Raw genomic sequence first — 20,607 nt, 5'->3', positions numbered from 1 at the left:
CTTCAGGGCACCATACCCTGCCTCATTCATATACTTTCCAACTTCTGCAACAAATGATACAAGTCACACAGACAACAGTCTCCTTGACTCTCTGGACGAGGGGTAGGCAATAATTTTTTGCCGAGGGCCACTTCAGAAATTTTTGAAGTGGCCTTGGGCTGCTCCGAAAAGGGTGGGGGGGTTCAAGCACAGACCATGCTTCCCTACCCTCAGACCATGATTGGTCTGAGGGTGCGAAAGTACCTTTGCTCCCCCCAAAAGGTTCCCACTAGACGCAGTCTCCTCCCACTGCCAGGGGCATGAGTGCTCTCCCTTCTGTCCCCAGGCAATCAGGGCCTGGGGGAGGAGTGCACAAAGCCTCCTCCCACCCTGCCAGGAGAGAATGATGCTTCTAAGCACTCCTTGCAGGGCAGGGCAGGGCAGGGCGGGGCAGGGCAGAGGAAGCTTTGCACGCTCCTCCCACCCCCAAGACAATCAGGACTTGGGGGAAAGAAGCACATGAAGCCTCCCCCGACCCTGCCAGGAGCTGTGTGCTTCTGGCATGGTGAAGGAAACTTGGTGCACTTCCATCTGGCCCCAGGCTCTCATTGGCCTGTGCAGGCCCTTTTACCCACCCCTGCTCTGGACTCATATATATTGTGTGGAAGCCTATAGCAAGAATACTGAGTACCCAGGAAAGTGTGCCCGGTGCCACAGCTGGGAACAACAACTGTAAGGAGAGTCTCGCTGAGATGATGCTTCCTTCAGCCAGATGGCTCTTGGCACAAGCAAACTAGAACAAACTCTAACAAGTTTTTACTGAGTATATGTACCTGATATTTCAAAGGCTTATCACTTGGCCAGATTTGAATGTTTCTCCCCTCACATCCTCCATAGTACAAGGGGTGAATCTGATAAAACCAATCCCCCAGACAAATTTCAAGACCTTGCTCCAAATCATAAAGGCACTAGAATTTCTGAACTAAAAAAGTTTCTTAAAAGACAATGCATTTTCCAAAAACATGGGCACACTTTCCCTGATTTCCTTCTCAGAAATAAAACTTTACTAAAATGTTCCAAACATTTTAACCCAAATGACTAAATTTTGGTAAAGTTATAAGCAACTAAGCACAGGGTCTTACGAGATGTAGAGCTACCTGAACTTTATATTATATAGAGCTGGTAATGCCATTTAAACAACTAGACAATTCATCCAGCATTGCTTGGGTCCTTAACTGGAATAAATTACTCTGGAACGAGGCTGGGGATTCTATACACAAGCTGCCCCGAAAAGAGGACAACGCCATCCCTCTCTCACTACAGCAAGCACAACAGTGTGAGGGGTGCATGTTAGTGATGTTAAAATTAGATTAATAAATAAAATAGTTGATAGAATGTCCATTGACTACTGAATTAGTCAATAAGAGCTCTTCCACTTTGAAATGTACCAAGAGCCCACCCAGCTGTTACCGCATTTCAAAGGCGAAAATGTCACATGGTGTTCCACCTTTAAAATGTACCCAGCAGGGGTTCTTGTGCATTTCAAAGACTGAAACTCAGCATGGAGCCTGGGACCAGCAGGAGACTCGCTGGCCCAGGCTCCATACGGTGATTATGCTTTGAAATTCACAAGAGCCCCAGTGAGGACTCTTGTACATTTCAAAGGTGGAGCATCACAGAGCTGGAGCGAACCGGCTTTTAAGCTGGTTTCCCTCCCCCCCCCCAGTACCCTCTCCTCTTCCAGCCCCCCCTTTTGCCTCTTTCTGATAGAGACAGTAAGGGGAGAGGGGAAGCAACTAGTTAACTGGGGTGTAGGCTTTAGCTTATTGGATAGCTGACCAGTTGATTAGTCGCTTACATCCCTAGTGCATGTGCACCGGTTTGGGAATAGACAAACACACAAGCAGAACAAACTCTCTCAAAGATATAGTAGATAAGTAATGACAACAAATAAAATGAGAATTTGGTACACATTAGGCTACTCTCCTTCAGCATGAGGACACTCCTGATACTTCCAGTTAGGAAACTAAGATAGTGTTGCTTAAAGTATTTACATCTTTAAGTTAAGAAGTGACCAAAAACTATCAGCCAAAATATACTGTAAATAAGTTACCCATCAAAACCAGAGATGCTCAAAACTGGAAGCTTAAAAAAATGGTTTAAATAGCACCCAACATCATACAAAGTATTTTTCCCCAATAGAGAAGACACAATCCTTACCCAGAGGACCTGTCAGACTAATTTTAAACAATTCAATCAGAGTGCGCTAAATAAAGCGGTGCTGAGGATAAAGATGGAAAAGCAATCAATAGGATTGCACAGAAACTTAGGGAAGGCCAGAACTACAGAACACTAAACTTAAAGAAAATACGACAACCTAATCTAGTAAGTTGGCTGGAGGCATCACAAAATAGCAAATCTCCAGGAGGAATTTCAGAGGTAAGAAGGTAGGAATTGGTAGCTTAATAAGAGAGTTATAATTAGGTATGTGAACGAGTAATCAAGTAGTCAACCACGCAGGAACTTATTGGCAGGGCTCAACAATTAGGGCAATTTACTCGCCACGGGTGAGTAGATTTTAGCCCAGTGCGGCTGCACAGCGTGGTCTGCGCATGCACAGCGTGTGGTTCCGCTTGGCAAGCCCTGCTTATTGGGTAGCACTATCAACCACTCAATCTCTCACTAAGAGCACAGAGCTCTGTGCTCTTAAAGGGACAGTGGATCCAATGCACAAAGATGCTGGCTCAATCTCTGGTCCTCTGCTGGGTCTCAGGACAACCCCCACCCCCGGCTGCCACTCTGCATTCTGAAAGGGACAGACCAGCAGCAGCTGGTCCCACAGGTGTCTCTCAGCACAAGCCCCACCCCACGCCTCCCATTGCTGCCGCTGCTCTGTCCCTTTAAAAATGCAGCATGACAGTGGAGCAGTGGAGAAAACTTCTGGGGAGACACCCCAACCCCCAGAACCAGCTGCTGCTACTCTGTTCCTTTCAGAATGCAGAGAGGTAGCACAGGGGTTATCCTGAGACCCGGCTGGGGACCAGAGATCTTTACATGCCAGCTCCTATCTGTCCCTTTAAGAGTGCAGAGCAAGGGGGAGAGGGGAGAAGTTGTGCTGAGACCTGGAAGTGAGCACTGTAACTGCCTTTCCCTAACAACTAGTCGAGTAGTCGATGGACTACTCAACTCGCAAATTAATCACTACTTAACATCCCTAGTTACAATTTTCCTCAATTAAAAGGCCACTTTTCTTCATGTAAAACCAGCTCTGCTCACGGACTGGCTGCCTGTCGCTCCGTACTGCTGCCTCTGATACAGAGGTAGCAGTGTGGAGTGGCAGCAAACCCTGTATGAAGGGGGAAGGGTTGAGCTCCCGCACCCAACACGAGCTGAACCCCAGGGCTGTTGCTACACTTCAAAGGTGAAAGTGCTGTGGGGAGCATGGGGTCTGCCCATGCCCCCTGCGGCATTTCAAAGCATCATCGCCATATGAAGACTGGGGTTATCAGGGGATTCCCCCGATGACCCTGGGCTCCACACAGTGCTGCCACTTTGAAATGCTATGTGCAGCCCAGGCCAGTTGGGATCACAGGCTCCATGTGGCACTGCCACTTTGAAACACCCCCTTCTCTGCCCGTCCCCCTTGCTGCATCTTTCTAATAGAGGCAGCAATGGAGGGGGGAAGCGACTAGTCAAGTAGCCTGTTGACTATCCAATAAACATTTGCTCATTGTATAGTCAAGTAGTCATTCATATCCATAGGCTGGGGGAGGGAAAGGGGGGCAAGGAGGAATGTGTTAAGTCCATACGTTTTTGCTTATCGATTAATCAACTACACTATTACATCCCTAGCTTTTAGGAGAGGGTAGTTTGATGAAAGGCTATTTGCAAAAGAATACACAGGTGTTCAAAAACTAGAACCCTCAGGTGACAGTAAAGATTGTGAAGCAGTCTATGACGTATGACAGTTGTGAAAGTGTGCACCCATCAGTGAAGGAATATACAGTGCATATTGTCCAGCAACTTCTACTTTCCTTGCTTTTGTGGATTTATATCGCGTGTCTTATGTACAGAACAATACTGACTGCTTCCTAACCAAATCAGTGTATTGCTTAACTTTTTTTATTTTATGCTGATTTGGTTGGCAGCAATTGTATGTGAAGAAAGGGGTGGAATTATCAAGGGCAGACTAGAAATTGCTGATGGAGAAATTTTCACCTTCCAGCAGCTGTGCACAAAACCATCTAAAGTAGGATAAAATCTAACAGAAGGACTAGCTGCTGAGAAGTTAAGTGTATTCGGTTCTTACCACACTACTATATCCAATGCATAATTTTTAGTGATTATGGAAATGTCATTTTTAGCCATTAAATTCAAGTATTAAAAACATCTATTACTAATTACATTACAACTACTTGAGTCACCACAGTTTATCTACACATGTATTACTAATCTTTTATCAGACCAACTTTGATTAGTGAGAGAAGATTTTAAGCGACACAGATCTCTGAGAAAGATACTCCAAGCATCACAGCTAAACACCAAGTGGAACAGTCTGTTTAGCCAGTTAGCAAGGCCATTCCTAAGACAGAATAGGGCCCAGGACAACCTCCTTCCCAGGCCCAAGCCTCTGCCCTGCCCCCACTTCATGCCTTTCTCAAAGCCCCTGATTCCTACTCTCTTGAACAGCAATTGGAACCAGTGGAACTGAGATGGCCCCCATGCCACCCAAGCTCTGCATCTCCACCAAAGCAAGGAGTGGGGGGGGTGCAGGATGACTGCCCCAAACCATCTAACAGACTCTGGTAGTTAGCACATACTCTAAGGCAGCACTTCTCAAACTGGGGGTCCCAACCCAAAAGGTGATCACAGGTCTATTGTAGAAGGTTGCAAGATCAGAAAAATATTGTTCAGCACTCAGGGCTGTGGAAGGTATATTAGTCACTATTCTCTATCAGCCATTCATGACAGACAGCAAGCTGCTACCATTCTGGTGCAGAAAAGTAGAATTACCACATCTTACACACCATATATGATTACATGCTTCATTTCATGCTCCTGTCAGTATGTACAGGCAGTCCCCGAGTTACGCGGATCCGACGTACGTCGAATTCGCAGTTACGAACGGGGCTTTTCTCGCCCCGGAGGACTGAAGCGGCAGGACGCCCAGATGCGCTGCAGTCCCGCCACCCCCATCCTCCAGGGCGAGAAAAGATGCTCCCCGTCTCTCTGGTCTGCAGGAAGACCGGGAGCAAAGCCGCGGACCACGCCCGCAGTGGGACAGCCCAGGCGCGCCTGGGCTGTCCCGCTGCGGGCGTGCTCCAAGGCTTTGCTCCCCGTCTCCCTGGTCAGCAGACCAGGGAGATGGAGCAAAGCCGTGGAGGACGCGGGCGGTCCCGCCACCCATGTCTCCCTGGTCTGCTGGGGGGGGGGGGGGGAGGGTGCAGCTAGTGCCCCCCCCTCCTCCCCCCAGTAGACTAGGCTTTTCTTGCCTACGCCTGGGGTAGAGCAGCTGGGGTGCTGCTGGGTTGCTCCAGTAGCGCGGCTCCTCGGCGCTACTGGAGCAACCCAGCAGCACCCCAGCTGCTCTGCCCCAGGCTTCCTGGAATTAGCCGCTGATCAGTTTCAGCAGCAGCAGCTGACTTGGGGACGCCTGGGTTTCTTAAGTTGAATCCGTATGTAAGTCAGAACTGGCATCCAGATTCAGCCGCTGTTGAAACTGATCAGTTTCAGCAGCGACTGACGCCAGTTCCGACTTACATACAGATTCAACTTAAGAACAAACCTACAGTCCCTATCTTGTACGTAACCCAGGGACTGCCTGTATAGTAATTTATCATCTTTTTTGGGGGCTGGAGATCATCAAAGTAGGGATGCAAGGGACTTGATGACTAACCAATAAGCAAAAGCTAATCAGATAGTCAACCAGACCCTCAACAAGTCACTTGCCCTCCCGCCCTCTTTGCTGCCTCTATCAAAGGCAGGAAGGGAGGGGGAGCTGGCTTAAAAGCCAGTTCCCCCCAACACCGTCTCTAGGGACGTATGGGGGTAGTGGGGACCGGGTACGAGCTGGGAATCAGCTGAGTCCCAGAAGCTGCACCTCTGCTTTTTAAGTGTATTAAGAACCTACCAGCTCTTAATACATTTAAAAATCAGAAGCAAAAAGCGGGGGAGGGAGGGAGAAAAGGGGCAGCATCAGCCAGGACAGCTGACACTGGGCACCCACATTGCTGAGCTTTAATCTTTTAAATGTATTAAGAGCCTACTAGGTAGGATAATTTCTCAAATGATTCTTGGCTCATGCTAGGTCCCCCACCGCTGTGCACCAGACTTTTAAATGTATTAATAGCCGACAAGCTCTTAATACATTTAAAAGGCAGAGCCGCAGCAGGGTTAGCTTCTGGGCAGGGAGCTAACCCCATTGTCGCTCTCCCGCTTATTGACTAATCAACTAGTTGATGGAAAAATCTATCAACTAGACATTTAGTTGATTAAACTAAATTTAACATCCTTACATCAAAGCCTCAAAAGAGTTACCAGAAAAAAGTTTGAGAATCCCTGTTCTAAGGAACCAAATTGCTGAAGAAAAATTTTAATCAAAACCCAAATTCAAATACTGTATTCCCTATTAAAACCTGGATGAAAAACATGCACCATCACAGAAAATTCAAGGCCAAAAAAACCTAACCATGTGCAAAATGTTACATTTGGTCACCTACATTGGTGGGGAAGGGGGGGAGAAGATAGAATGTGTATGCCATTTTATAGCTTTTTAGAATGAAATCTTATCATGAAAGTGCTACCAGATACCTCCATGATAGTAATACTACAAATCAGTTTTCCTCTTGGCCATTACAATTCATTTCTCATGCTTGATCAGCTACCTGGCAGTAAAGTTTTTGTACCCAACCTCTTTTTTCTCCTCCATCACAAACAATTCATAGCCATAGAAGGTCCCTTCTCAGCTACAATCGACCGATGATTTCACCCACTAACTTTACTACTCTGGTTCCCATTCACCAATGATTCCACTGATTCCTTGTTGAACTAAGAGTTAAAACTTCCTTATTTTCTAACTGAAGTGACAAGAATCTTGTTCTATCAGTTTCAAGAAAACCGTATCTCCAGTACAAAAAACTTTCAAACATGTCATTTATATAAATGTACCCATGACCGTTCATGAAATGGAAAAAAACCACCTCAATAGGTTTTTTTTGGAGGGGGGGGAGAGGGGTTTTTTTTTTAAAAAAAGAGAAAATAGTATTTTCACACACTTTTTCAGAAATCATTTCTGACAGCCTAAAGGACAACTGAGAAACTTGAACACCATAGTGGGAAAAGCAAACAAAGAGATAGCCCCGTACAGGTAGTATCACCAGCAAAATGGATTGAAAGAAGTTAACCCAATGGGAGAATAGATTCAAAAGGAAAGGACAGATTTATGTAATATCTTAGATGACAACAAATTTGAACTTCACAAAGAGGAGACAGCGATCAAAAAGGATGGTCGTCTTGTTAACAAACCGAGACACTCAATAACTGGGTTCAGTTTCAAAGCTCTACAACAGATTTTGCATTGTCTCCACAGGGAGCTCAAATTATGTTTTCCCTTTTGTAAAATGAGGATTATAATATAGCTGTATCTCACAGGGGTGCTGAATGTGACGCATGCATAAACTTCAGTGTTGAGGGCCAAATAATTTGATAGCAAAAAAAAGTCAGAGTCCAGTACCTTTCTGCAGGTAGCACCTGCAAGATCTGAATTCTACTGTGATGTATGATACAAGCTAAACAAGTGACTTGACAGGTAAATAGACCTGAGTCACAGCTGTATTAAATTTCCACAATCTCAATTACAGGCAGTCCCCGGGTTACGTACAAGACAAGTACTGTAGGTTTGTTCTTAAGTTGAATCTGTATGTAAGTCGGAACTGGCGTCAGCCGCTGCTGAAACTGATCAGTTTCAACCGCAGCTGAATCTGGATGCCAGTTCTGACTTACATACGGATTCAACTTAAGAAACCGAGGCATCCCCAAGTCAGCTGCTGCTGAAACTGATCAGCGGCTGATTCCAGGAAGCCTGGGGCACAGCAACTCTGCCTCGGTCTTCCTGTAGTCAGCCGCTGGTCAGTTTCAGCAGCGGCTGACTTGGGGACGTCTGGGGCAGAGCAGCTGGGGTGCTGCCTGGTTGGTCCGGAGCGGCGCTGCAGGACCAACCCGGCAGCCCCCAGCTGCTCTACCCCAGGGGTAGGCAAGAAAAGCCTGATCTGCTGGGGGGGGCACTAGCTGCACCCCCCCCCCAGCAGACCAGGGAGACGGGGGTGGCGGGACAGCCCAAGTCCTCCACGGCTTTGCTCCATCTCCCTGGTCTGCTGACCTGGGAGACCCCGAGCAAAGCCGCAGAGCACGCGGGCAGCGGGACAGCCCAAGCGCGCCTGGGCTGTTCCGCTGCGGGTGTGCTCCAAGACTTTGCTCCCCGTCTCCCTGCTCCCTCCTTTCCCCCTGGTCCGCTGGACCCCCCCAGCAGACCAGGGAGACCGGGAGAAGCTTTTCTCGCCACGGAGGACACAGGTGGCGACCCGGCGCCCGTGAGCTCCAGGGCGAGAAAAGCCCTGTTCTTAAGTGCGGTTCCGACATAAGTCGGATCCGCATAAGTCGGGGACTGCCTGTACTATTGCTCGACACTTTTGATATATGACAAACTGATTTGTCATACGATTTCACCTATCACATGCAAGAAATTCTTTCACATGAGAAGTTATGACCTCAAGAACTGAGCAATAGTGATATGGACGTAATCCAGTAAATTTCACTCTGATGCTCCTTATAGGGAATTGCTATTTTGTAAGAACTGTGGGCACTTAATCAGTCTCCACTGGGAAATTTTACAAAAAAGTAAAGTGATTCTATCACCTGTGCAATTGACCTAGCCTTACAAAAGCTTCCTACATTTTTACTACTCAACTGAATCTGTTAAAAAATCTATTTACAACCTAAAAAGCAAGTTTAAATCTGTAAGATAAACAAGGTCTGCCAGCTGGATCCTCATCTACATTAGTGCTGCAATAAATAAATAATATATCAACTCCTGTTTAGCTAAACAGAGTAAAACGGTCTTTCTTTGTTTTTTAATACTTCTTAAAGCAAGCAAAACTACAAAATGTTCTGTTGATACTATATGGTATATTGATAAAAGACTGAAAACACTTATTTTTCCACCCTTACAAAAAGTGCCCCCAGCAGCTGCAGTTGCTGCTGATCCTGCTCTCAGTGCTAAGGAAAGCTCAACAAGACCAGCAGCGTCAAAGACTATTCTACTAGTTCTGCTCACTAACAGCATCATAACCAAAATCTTCACCCATAGCATCCACCAACTGGAAATTTCATAAGAGCAGGGAAAAGGTGAAGATCGAGTTATGTGAAAACTTACTGATCCTCTAATGAGATAAATACTAATCAATAAAGCATTAGCCTGTGCAATATTTTCAAAACAATATTTAAAGTATCAGCCTGTCTAGTGAATGCACGTGTCAGTCTATAGGTGTGTTTTTTTCCAGTTAATGCTGTCTTAACTAAATTATGCCAAGGTACTGTAACAAATGTCAAACTCACGCACTGAAGCTCCTGAGATACATGAAATAGTATGAATTAAAAATAGTACTTGATTTCCTTCCTGGCACAAGTGTTTTAAATTGTTGCCTGAGACCCATTAATAGTTTCTCTGTTTACTGAATCTTCCTCTACCACTCACATACTGATTAATTTACTCTTCCAGTTGCAAAAGAAATTTCTGGAGCTGAACGGCACTCCTTTAAAGCAGGGGTAGGAAACCTACATTCTGTGAGGTGAGTTGGTGGAGCACAAGCATCAGCTCCCACATTGCAGCGAGCAGCCATGAGCCTCACAGACCAGATCAAGGCAAGCCACAGACTGCATCTATCCCTGGGCTCTCCCTGACAGAGAGAAGTCATCAGCTCTGCTTGCTTCAGGAATGAATTTCCTGCAAGCATCTACAACCCCCTCCCCTCCGTCGCCGCTGCCGCTGCCTTTGGCCAGGAATCTCAGCCAATCAGAGCAGTGAGGGATGGTGCCTGCAGGCAATGCTTCCCTCCATTACACAGAGTTGCAGAGCCACCTGTGTCTCCTTGGGAACTGTGCCAGTTAGGTGCCCCAATTACTGCCACAGCCTGCTCTTGCACCCCATCTCCCACCCAGAACCCACACCTGCCCCCTACCTCCTGGCCCAGACCCACCACACAGCCAATCCTAGACCCTGTACCCTTACACTGAGCTTGCTCCCTGGTATCGCTCCCACACACTGAAGCCCTCATTTTTGGCCCATCCAGAGCCTAGTCCCAGGAGTAAGACCTGAGTCTTAGCACTTCCCTCCGTCCCACCCCACACTGTGGGGCTAGACCTTGAGAGGAACAGTGACTGTCTTTTTTTTCCGGCTTCTCAGTTGGAGGCCACATCTGTTAGGGTCCACATCCCCTCCTCCCCTCCCACTTCTCACTTGTGCATGACCTCTGAGTTTTCTGTGGATCAGAGCCCCCCCAACACATAAATGGTACCCCATGCCCTACTTTAAAGGAACATCAACTTACACAAACTTTTTCAAGATTTTTTTTAACCCTAACGAGCATATACTGATATCTCTATCCAAGGCTCTATTAAAAATCTTGCACACACAAAAAAAGGGGGGGGGGGGGGAAGCTATGAGTTTCTCCAAACCAAATACCTAGTAAAACAAACGTTTTATTTAACATCCCCTTCCAAGAGTCCTATACCACTGCTACCCACCTAATTATGGACAAGGAAAGAGAGAGAAGCCTCTCACCACACACTGAAAGTTCAACATTAGTTAAAAACATACCAAGGTAGGAAGTGAGTTACAAAGGCATACAACTCCAGTACCTCCTGACTGCAATTTCACCAGAATGTCCCACAGAATAAGTTGGCCTAAGATAGTTAAATATGGGCTATTTAGGTTTGCATAGAATCATAGAAGTGGAGGACTGGAAGGAACCTCTACAGGACAAAGTAGGACCATGTAACAGCCAGACCATTCCTGACAGGTGTTTATCTAACTTGCTCTTAAATAAGTGAGATTCTGCAATCTGCATAGGCAATTTGTTCCAATGCTTAACTACCCCGATAGGTAAGCTTTACTAATATCCAACCTAACCCCTTCTTCCTGCAATTTAAACACATTGTTTCTTGTCCTATCTTGAGAAATTAAGAACAATTTCTCTCTCTTCCTTGTAACAATATTTTGTGTACTTCTGTCCCTTCTCAGTCCACTTCTCCAGAAGAAACATTTTTTTTAATCTCTCCTAGGTCATGATTTCAAGACCTCAAATAATATTTTAATTTTGAATGGGGGGGTTGGGGTTTTTTTTGGGGGGGGGCACTTCTCTGGACTTTCTCCAATATGTCCACATCATTCCTGAAATTTGGCATCCAGAAATGGACACTATACAGTTGATGCCTTATCAATGCAGAGTAGAGAAGAATTACTTCTTGTGTCTTGCTTACAACTCTTTTGGTAAAATATGGCATCAAGAATAAAAGTTTTAGTTAACCCCAACATGAATGTAATTGAACTATTAAAGTTGCCTATTTTGTAAATAATTTTGTATTATCTGACTCACCATTCCCCCTCTACAGTGAGCTTCCACTGTGTTCTCCCATAGCTGCAGAACAGAAAAAATATATATAAAAACTGGAAAATGTGATTGTACTGCCACAAACTGGGAGAGTTGGTATATGAATATGAAACATTTAAATTGCTTTTACATTTACAGCATATTTTAAAATCAACCTCAAGGAACACTGAAGCAGATACACAGGTCCCCAGATCCTTCAAGGTCAGTCTATATTTAGGACAGGTCCAAGTTTCTTGGTCAAAGTATAGTCAATAAGTCTATAAAATAATGACTGATGTGGAAAAAGTGAATAAGGAAAAGTTATTTACTTATTCCCACAATAAGAACTAGGGGAGGGGTCACCACATGTAATTAATAGGCAGCAGGTTTCAACCAAACAAAAGGAAGTTTTTCTTCACTCAGCACAGTCAACCTGTGGAACTCCTTGCCAGATGATGTTGTGAAAACTAGGACTTTATGGGTGTATACACAGCAGGGCTTAACTTGAAATAAGCTACACAAATTGAACTTAGTCAATTGTGTAGCTTATTTCAAAATAACTTATTTAGAAATTGGGAGCATCTACAAAGGACTTATTTCGAAATCACACACTTCCTCTGACTTCCCTTACTCCTCGTACAATGAGGGTTACAGAAGTCAGAGTAAGAAGTTCTCCATCTTGACAGTATTTCATTACAGGCAGTCCCTGGGTTGTACAAGATAGGGACTGTAGGTTTGTTCTTAAGTTGAATTTGTATGTAAGTCGGAACTGGTACATATTGTAGGGGAAACTCTAGCCAAACATTTCTCCAGAGCTCCGTTTTATTCTCCCACACCTCACTTCCCTCAGTCCTTTATTCTCAAGCTGAGGTGTCTGCTGAGAAAAGCTGCTCCATGTCTCCCTGGTCTGCTGGGCGGGGCTCTAGCTTTGTATCTCCCTGGTCTGCTGGGGGGAAGCAGCTAGTGCGGGGTTGCCTCACCCCGTTTGCAAGTAGGGATCCGATGTAAGTCGGATCCATGTAACCCGGGGACTGCCTGTATTTCAAAATAATTGCCTGTTGTGTAGACATGGACTAAGTTATTTCAAAGTAACGCCAGTTATTTTGAAAAGTTATGTAGATATACCTTAACAGGTTTAAAAAAAGCTAGATAGATTCATGGAGGTTAGGTCCACCAATGACTATTAGCCAGGAGGTGTAGGAATGGTGTCCCTAGCCTCTGTTTCTTTGGAAATGGATGACAGGAGAGGGATCACACAATGATTACCTGTTGTGTTCCCTCCCTCTGGGGCATCTGGTATTGGCCACTGTCAGCTGACAGGATATTGGGCTAGACGGACCTTTGGTCTGACCCAGTATGGCCATTCTTATAAGGTCCAGACTTCAAAGGGAAAACAAACAAAAGGTGAGTGGAGGAGGGGAAGTCCAGATGTGGCCTGTGGTCTACCTATTGACGACTCCTGAACTAAAGGGACAGGAAATCAAGTATAAACTGCTCTTGGTCACCTAAACAGTCCAAGGTTTCAAAGTATAAACAAAATCTTGTTAGAGGGCACAGCTGGGAGAGGGGTACATGTCCCTCTCCTGGGGCAGGTCCAGGTTCATCTATCTCTTGCATTCCTGAGCCAGAGAGAGGAACGAATCAAATGGTGCACTTCCCCCTCAGTCTCTGATGAAAGGAAACAGCCAGCAATGTTCCCATACAAATCAGAGGAAAGGAGAGAGGCGCTTCAGCCACCCCCAATACCCTTAAGGGCCCCTGGGGAGTGGGAGGCTCTGGGCTGAGACAGTCCTGAAGAGGGGGATGCCCCAGCCAGCCCCTTTCATCTGCCAGGTGAATCTGTCTCTTTAATATACAGTATTATAAGAAGCATCCCGTTCCAGGCACATCCTATTTTCCTAGCACAACCAAACTCTTACTTAGGATGTTAAGGACTAGTTGACTCTCTGATAAACAAATGCATATCAGATAGCTGACAGGATAGGCAATTAATCCGTTTCCCCCCTCCCCCCGTTTCCCCCCTCCCCCCGCTGCCTCTATTAGAGGCAGCGGGGAGGGGGGGGGAGGAGAGAGAAAACGGGGTACTTCAAAGCTGCAGCACCGCAGGGAGCCCAGGTTCCGTGCAGCGCTGCTGCTGCTTTGAAACGTTGTAGCGGCGTTTCAAAGAGGCAAACCCACCCTATCTACTAATCGAATAGTTGACGAAAAATGCATCTACTACTCAATTAGTGAAATACACACTACTTAACATCCTTAACCCTTATGTTGTCTTAAGTTATGATAAGAAGCAGCTTCATACCAAATTTGGTGGTCCTAATTCTTACCTTTCAGGAGGGGTTCTTGAACAAATGGATACACAGACTGCCAAACATACAGAGTTTAAAAATACATAGTAAGAAGACTTTATGCAATTTTCAAAGACAGTGGTTTTTATTTATATTGAAAAGATTTCCTTTAAAATCTTTGTACTCAGTTGCATAAACCCATATATTTAAATTATCAAAAAAGCAACCAATGAAAATGTTAACCAGCTCTTTAATATACTAACTCAAAATGTGTCAACTCCTTTAGATTTTATGATGGTTTATTCCACATAATGGACCAAATTTGATCAAAGATTTTTCCTTTTATAAAGTGTTCAGGGGTATTGGAGGAATACCTGTAAGATGTACAAGTCACATAGTTAAAGCATGCTTTACTCACATTTAGAAAGTCAGCATCATGTTCAGTAAATTGATAGTACTGCAGAAGGTGATTTTCCCCAAGAATTATTTTTCTAATAATTTGTTTTATTCCTGGATAAAAAAAAATAGGAAGCTAAGAGTATCCCAAGGGCATTCTGTGCCAACAAATTAAGAATTCTGCACAAAATGTTTTAAAATGCTGCAAGATTTATTTGTCAATAAATACACAGGCTTCGCTTTGTCACTGGCTGCATGAAGATGAGAGATCACTCCCACCACAAGGACACAGACTCAGCAGTGAAGCTGCACTCATCCAAGGCCTCGACATACCCCAGAAACACCCTGAGGCCATGCTCATCTGTGCCAGGAGTACCAGGTATAGGGAAAACAGGTAGGCTCAACCAGGCAGAATCCAAGTGTGAAGGGCTCAGTGTGGAAAGACCCAAGTGTGAGGCAAAAGGATTCTGGGAAACACATGATGAGTGTAAGCACCTCAGTGTGGAGATATAGGTATCTATATGAACAAAGGCTTATGGGAAGAAGGTTTGAAGTGCAGGGGCATTGAGCCTTTGCAGGGACTTTCAAGTGAATATAGTTGGGTCTCAGCCAAATAATTTGGGTGTCTCAGTAGTCTGGGTGGTGGGGCAGTGGAATTATGGGTGCAGCTAATTGGGTGTCAGGGGCATGAGAATATGGCTGTGGGGATTGAGTGGTGCAGGTGGTGAGGCTTATTAGGGTAGGTGTTCAAGCACAGAGCTTAGAGGGAGTGGTTTAAATGCAGGGGTTGAGGTTCATTGGGGTAGGGTTTGTGCATGGAGGGCTAAGAGGGATCTGGATGTACCAGCTAAGGCTTGGCAGGGATGTCTAGGCATGGGAAGTCCAAATGCACATAGGCTGGGTGGATAGGAGAACAACTCCCCCTTACAGCAAACTCACCCCTACAGTTGAGGAGCATTTGGGGCAGGAAACATGCAGCTGAGGAAGGTTTCTGGAGGTGGGTGTGAGATAGCCCCAGTTATTCCTTGCAAGGGGTGTCTTGGCCTCTCCTGCCTCAGCTAGAAGTCACTGGCTTGGATGTCCCTAACCTTGCTTTGATTTACCCCCTACCAGTTACACTGGATGCATGAATCAATGCATCTGTGCTACCAAGGATGGCATGTGATTGTTCTTGCAGCTTCCTCTTGCTTCCATGTCAGAAAGTCATTTTCCTGAGGGGAAGCAAAGAAATCTGTGGGGGGACATGAATTCTACAGATGGGTAGTGGTGCAAAATTTTCCCAGAAGTATCAATAGACATATTTGAAATACACAAAATATTAGCACTGGGCAGACATATATTAGGAGCAGTGTTTAATATATTTTAACAAACCTGAATACAGGGTAAGGAGTGATATAGCAAAGCCTCCAGATTACAAAATTAGTTAAGTTCACAGAAAAATTCACGAAATTCAGAGAGACCTGTATCGAGTTAAGTCACCAACCAGTAGATCCCAGATCAACTGACAGATGATCCTGATGGGTTTTAGCCAGGAAGCTATCAAGTGCTGGCAATTCAGTTGCCCCTCCACCCACTGTCCTGGAGCTCCCCTTTTCCCCCTCCCCCCCCCCCAGATCCTCCTGCTTGTGCAGGGTATGGGAGGGAGAAAGGTGGGGGGGGGCACTGAAAGTGACAGACATTTGCTTTGCCAAGCTCCCTCCACAGCGAAAAGGGGATGGACGGAGCTTGACAAAGCAAATCTGTCACTTTCACACAATGTGTGTGCCTCTGCCATTCTCACAAACACGCACTGTACTTCACTCTCCTACCAATCCAACACATACGTGGGTTGTTGTTGTTACTTCTTTTACGGCTCACAAAGTGTGCTATGTTTGGTTTTTGACTGGTCTGGTCATTTCATTATTTGCATTTCTCTCTCATGCTTAAATTTAATATTGAGTAGTGAGTTCTAAAATGCCTAACCTGTCATGGCTGGAGTAATTATCTCTATGGTAATTGCTGCTCCTAGAAGTGGTTGTCATGTCCCTGCAGCCTCTGAGAAAGGGAGAACAGGGAGTCTCCACATGCTGTCCTTGCCGGCAGACACCACTCCTGCAGCTCCCATTGATCAGTAATGGGAAACCATAGCCAGTATAAGCTGTGGACTCAGTGCCTGTACATACCAGCTGCTTTCAGGAGTAGTGTAGGGCCAGTGCAGGAGTAAGCTAGCCTTAACCCCAATGCTCCACCACCGGGAAGCCATCTCAGTTAAACGGTGCCCAACCAGAGCCTGCTTCCTGAACCTTCTCTTACACCCAACCTCCTGCCCGACGTGAATCCCCCAGCACCCAAACTTCTTCCCAAAGCTTGTACCCTGAACCCCCTCCTGGACTCCAAACCCCTATCCTGGGCTAAACCCAGGGCCCCTCCCACCCTCAGCCCAAGACCAGTGCCTGCATCCCAAATCCCTACCCCAGCTTCGTGAAAGAGAGAGGATGGAGTGAACAGAGTGAGGCCTTGGAGAAGGGGTGGAGCAAGGGCGGGGCCTCGGAGAAGGGACAGAAAGAAAGCAGGGCAAGGGGTGGAGCAAGGGCGGGGCCTCAGAACAGGGACAGGAAGAAAGCAGGGCAAGGGTATTTGGGTTTGAGGTAGATCTTATATTGCACTTCAAATTGAAAGAGTGATCTTGTGGTTAAAAAGATTGGAGACCACTGAGTTAGGTGAACAGGAAACAGGATGTCCAATAAACTTCAATGTCAATAAATGCAAAGTAATATGAGAATACTGTGGATTGCATTTGTAATTCAGTATTCTAAAATAACTGTAAGCTCAGGAAAAGGTTCTGGGCAGCTCAAGGAATACCTCTGCTCAATGAAAGACTCAACAAGACAAATAAGATATAAGGATGCCCCAGGAATTGGGAAGAGAAAATGAATTGTATCATATACACCACTAGTTCAATCATCTTGAATATTATTATTATACAATATCTTGTAGTTCAATGCAGAACTGCACTGACAAAGTAATTTAGAGAACACAATTGTTTACATTTATACTGTACTGGTTTTGTGAATTGATAACTTTAGTGCTGGTGAAAAAAGTGCTGGATAACAGCAGACTGATGTCACCAAGACATTTAATATATAAAACCACTCACATTTTATATTTAACTGATAAATATTTGACAAATTAAAGTGTTTTTATAGTGTAATTTTAAAAAGTGACCTAAGATTTATTAGATGAGCTCTATTAATACACACTTATTTTCCCAAGAAAAGAATCTTCAGTCATTTAAGGTAAATAATTTAACATGAACATTTACATATACATGGGTTCTTGAATACTAGCCTTGCCAAAGAAAAGGGCAGTGAAGACAAACAGCCTTCGCTGACAAGATAGCAGCATCCTGCTCTGCCAACACAACAGTTTGGCACACATGAATCACTCTAAGATTCATCTCCACTTTCATTTTTTAAAACTATCTAGTCTGCTTTGTTCCATTATCTTTCAACAAATTCAATGAGAGAAGACAGGAACATTTTTTAAAGCATATATGTAAAACATAACTGCATCACCTGAAAACTAAACCATCCTAATGCCAGTCATACAGTACTTGTGGAATTTCTGTGACACTTATTTTCATCTCTAAAGTCTACTGTCCATCTCAAACAAATCTTTATAAAATCTACCATTCTGAAAATAGTGCTCCGTAATAAAATTCCAAGAGCACTCTCGCTCCTGGATCCCAGAAGTCTCAGCTCAGAAACGATGCCGTTGGTGTGCTGAAGAAGCTACAAAGATAGCGTTCACATCACCTCTTGTTAACCGAGCATATGCAATTTTACCAACACCACTGGTTCTAGAAAGATTTGCGTGCTGAGCTGTATAGAGATTTTATAGCCAACTTAGCAAAACTAGTAATTATTTATTGAAATGTGATAACACCCTATCAAAATGATTTACTAAAATAGAACAATCCAGCATTAAATGAAGAACCAGAATAAAATTTTCCGACCCTGGAACAAGATGAAGCTGGCAATGGGAAAGGAAATGCTTTCTCCACTATAAACAAGCTTTTGAAATAAAAATGGATTATCTGGTGCTTTAAGTGTCAGAAATACAACAGACAGCACGATTGCCACTGTTTCCTAGTGAGGGAGTAATAGAGTGTATAAAATACTTAGCTAGTTGCATAGTGTTGGCTTGTACAGCTGTTGGCTGCTGTAAATTTACAGTCACCAACACAATTTTATACAGAGAACAGAAAATTACGGCTCACTTTTTTCACCACCACAAAAAATATCTTCCAAAGCAGCTGCTGTACAGAAAGACAGCCTTTAGTCGGCCTCTCACCCCCAGAAGTGTAGCCGTAACAGGCTCTGGATGCTGAGGAAAGCAATGAAATACTGTGACCTAAAAGATATGGCCATATTTCGCAGCAAATCTTCTGAGAAAGAAGAAAGCTTCTTTCTTAAGATACCAGCTCACTAATAAAACAAGCAGCAGAGTCACACACACACACACACACACACACACACAAACTTGTTTTAAAGCAACCGCCAAAACAAAACCCTTCGTTTTTTATCCTCTTCAGCTTTATGAATTAAAAAGGAAATAAAACAAATCCTCCTCACGCTGGATACGAATCTCAAATATTAGTCACACATTATGTAATAGCCATTAACTGATCAAACTTAATGTGACAGTGGTGCAAAGGGGAAGCGCTGGGGGATGCAGCTGTTACTCTTCTGACCCCAGGCTCCAGAGCAAGTTCCGTGCCCGTAGGAGCAGATCTTCCATTCCCTAAACACTCCGTCCCCTTCCCACACCAGCTCTCCTGCAAGCCCCAGTCCGGGGGGGCAGCGGGTTTTTTCGCCCCGGGGGCTCCGAGAGGTTCGGCTGGCTCCGCTCCTCCCGGGGTGATGACGAGGAGCCGCCAACAAGAACCAGTTTCTGCTTTTCACGGACTCGCTTCCTCGAGGCGGGGGAAGCGCCCGAGCCAGCGGCCGCCGCTGGGCCCCGCACGCGGGCAGGGGAGACGAGAAACAACCCCCACCCCGAAAGCCTCACTCACCTCAGCGCCCCGTCCGCAAGCGATGGCCCCGGCCCGCAGCCGAGGGACGTAGCGGCCGCCGGCCGGAGAGCGCCGAGCCCCCCGGCCCCGCTCCTGGGGACAGCGGCAGCAGCAGCCGCCCGGCCGCAGGGGGGCACCAGGGGCGCGGCGACGAGCCGGGTGAATCCTCCGGTGCCCGGCGGGGCGCGGGCAGGCTCCGTCCCTCTCGCCAAGTTCAGGCGCGGCTGGGGCTGGGGCGGGGGCCGCCTCCCGGCAGGCAGCGGAGGCTCCCCCCCGAGTCCCGGCGCGTGCGGCCGCTCCCGCCTCCGACTGGCCGAGCCGCCCCTTCCGCGGCCGCCGCCAGCGCCGCTCCGGGCGCAGCGCGAGTCGGTTACACGGGAAGCCGCCGCCCTCCGCGCCTCGCAGCCCGCTGGGACCCCTCCGCCGCCCCCCGGCGCTGCTCCCCGGCCGCCGCGTCTCCCGCACGCCGCTGCCTCCGGAGCCCTCCTCAGCGCCGCGTCTCCATGGCCGGCCGGGGGCGGCGGCTTCCTCGCGGGGTGGGGGGAGGGGGCGGAGAGAAGGGGCGGTAACGTCCCCGGCGCGCGAATACGTCTCCTGCGCCTCGCGCGCTGGCCGGGAGGGCTCCGCCCCCTTCACGCCTTCGGCTCCGCCCAGCGCTCGCCCGGATGTCCAGGGGAGCCACGTGGTGCGCTAGCGGCTGCGGGAGGGGGCGGGGCCAGGGAGGAGGCGAGCGATGCGAGGGTGGGGGTGGGGCGGGTACAGCGACTCTATTACACAGCATCACTCTCCCCGTCCGTGGACTTGAGGGTAGGAGGTTGCAAGGGGGAGTTTTAGCTGTGAGGCAGCAGGCCAGCCCCCAGGGAGGGAGCAGAACCCTCAATAGGCCTGCTCTCGACCGCACCCTTTGCATATTTAATTGGAAGCACTTGTCAGATATACAGTTTTCACGTGCATTTTTACATAGTGTAGAAAAAGGGGTTTTGTTAGTCAAGCGTGCATTTTCTTTGGTACAAAGTTAAGAACGTACAGGGAAGAGACAAAAGTATTGTCCTCAAGCCATGACAGAAAGCATGGGGCACAGTCTGTTTTGAATGTGGTACTGTGCACCTCTTCTTGTTATAGATGCACAAATATCTTTGTGATCTTCTAGACTGGTTTTCCAAAGTGACACATTTGTGCAAGGAGTTATTGTACTTGCACACTCATAGTTTGTAGATTTCACAGTAAAATTATCATTTTTATGGGACTT

General features: G+C 46.4%; 1 protein-coding gene across 3 annotated transcripts in view; it reads right to left on the bottom strand.

Moving 5' to 3' along the window:
- Positions 1 to 19,899, bottom strand: part of GALNT1 (polypeptide N-acetylgalactosaminyltransferase 1) — a 146,763-nt gene extending 126,864 nt beyond the window's left edge. For 2 of the 3 annotated variants that reach the window (XM_075921642.2, XM_075921644.2), the window contains exon 1: positions 19,359 to 19,899. The gene's annotated coding sequence lies outside the window, so the exon portion shown is untranslated. Of the gene's footprint in view, positions 1 to 14,327; positions 14,420 to 19,358 lie in introns of all 3 variants that reach the window. The other variant, XM_075921643.2, reaches the window with a different exon arrangement.
- Positions 19,900 to 20,607: the final 708 nt, after the last annotated feature.

The sequence above is a fragment of the Pelodiscus sinensis genome, chromosome 2 (assembly GCF_052426305.1).
Source record: "Pelodiscus sinensis isolate ZL-2025 chromosome 2, ASM5242630v1, whole genome shotgun sequence".
NCBI lineage: Eukaryota > Metazoa > Chordata > Testudines > Trionychidae > Pelodiscus > Pelodiscus sinensis.
This window is presented reverse-complemented; position numbering and strand designations above follow the sequence as displayed.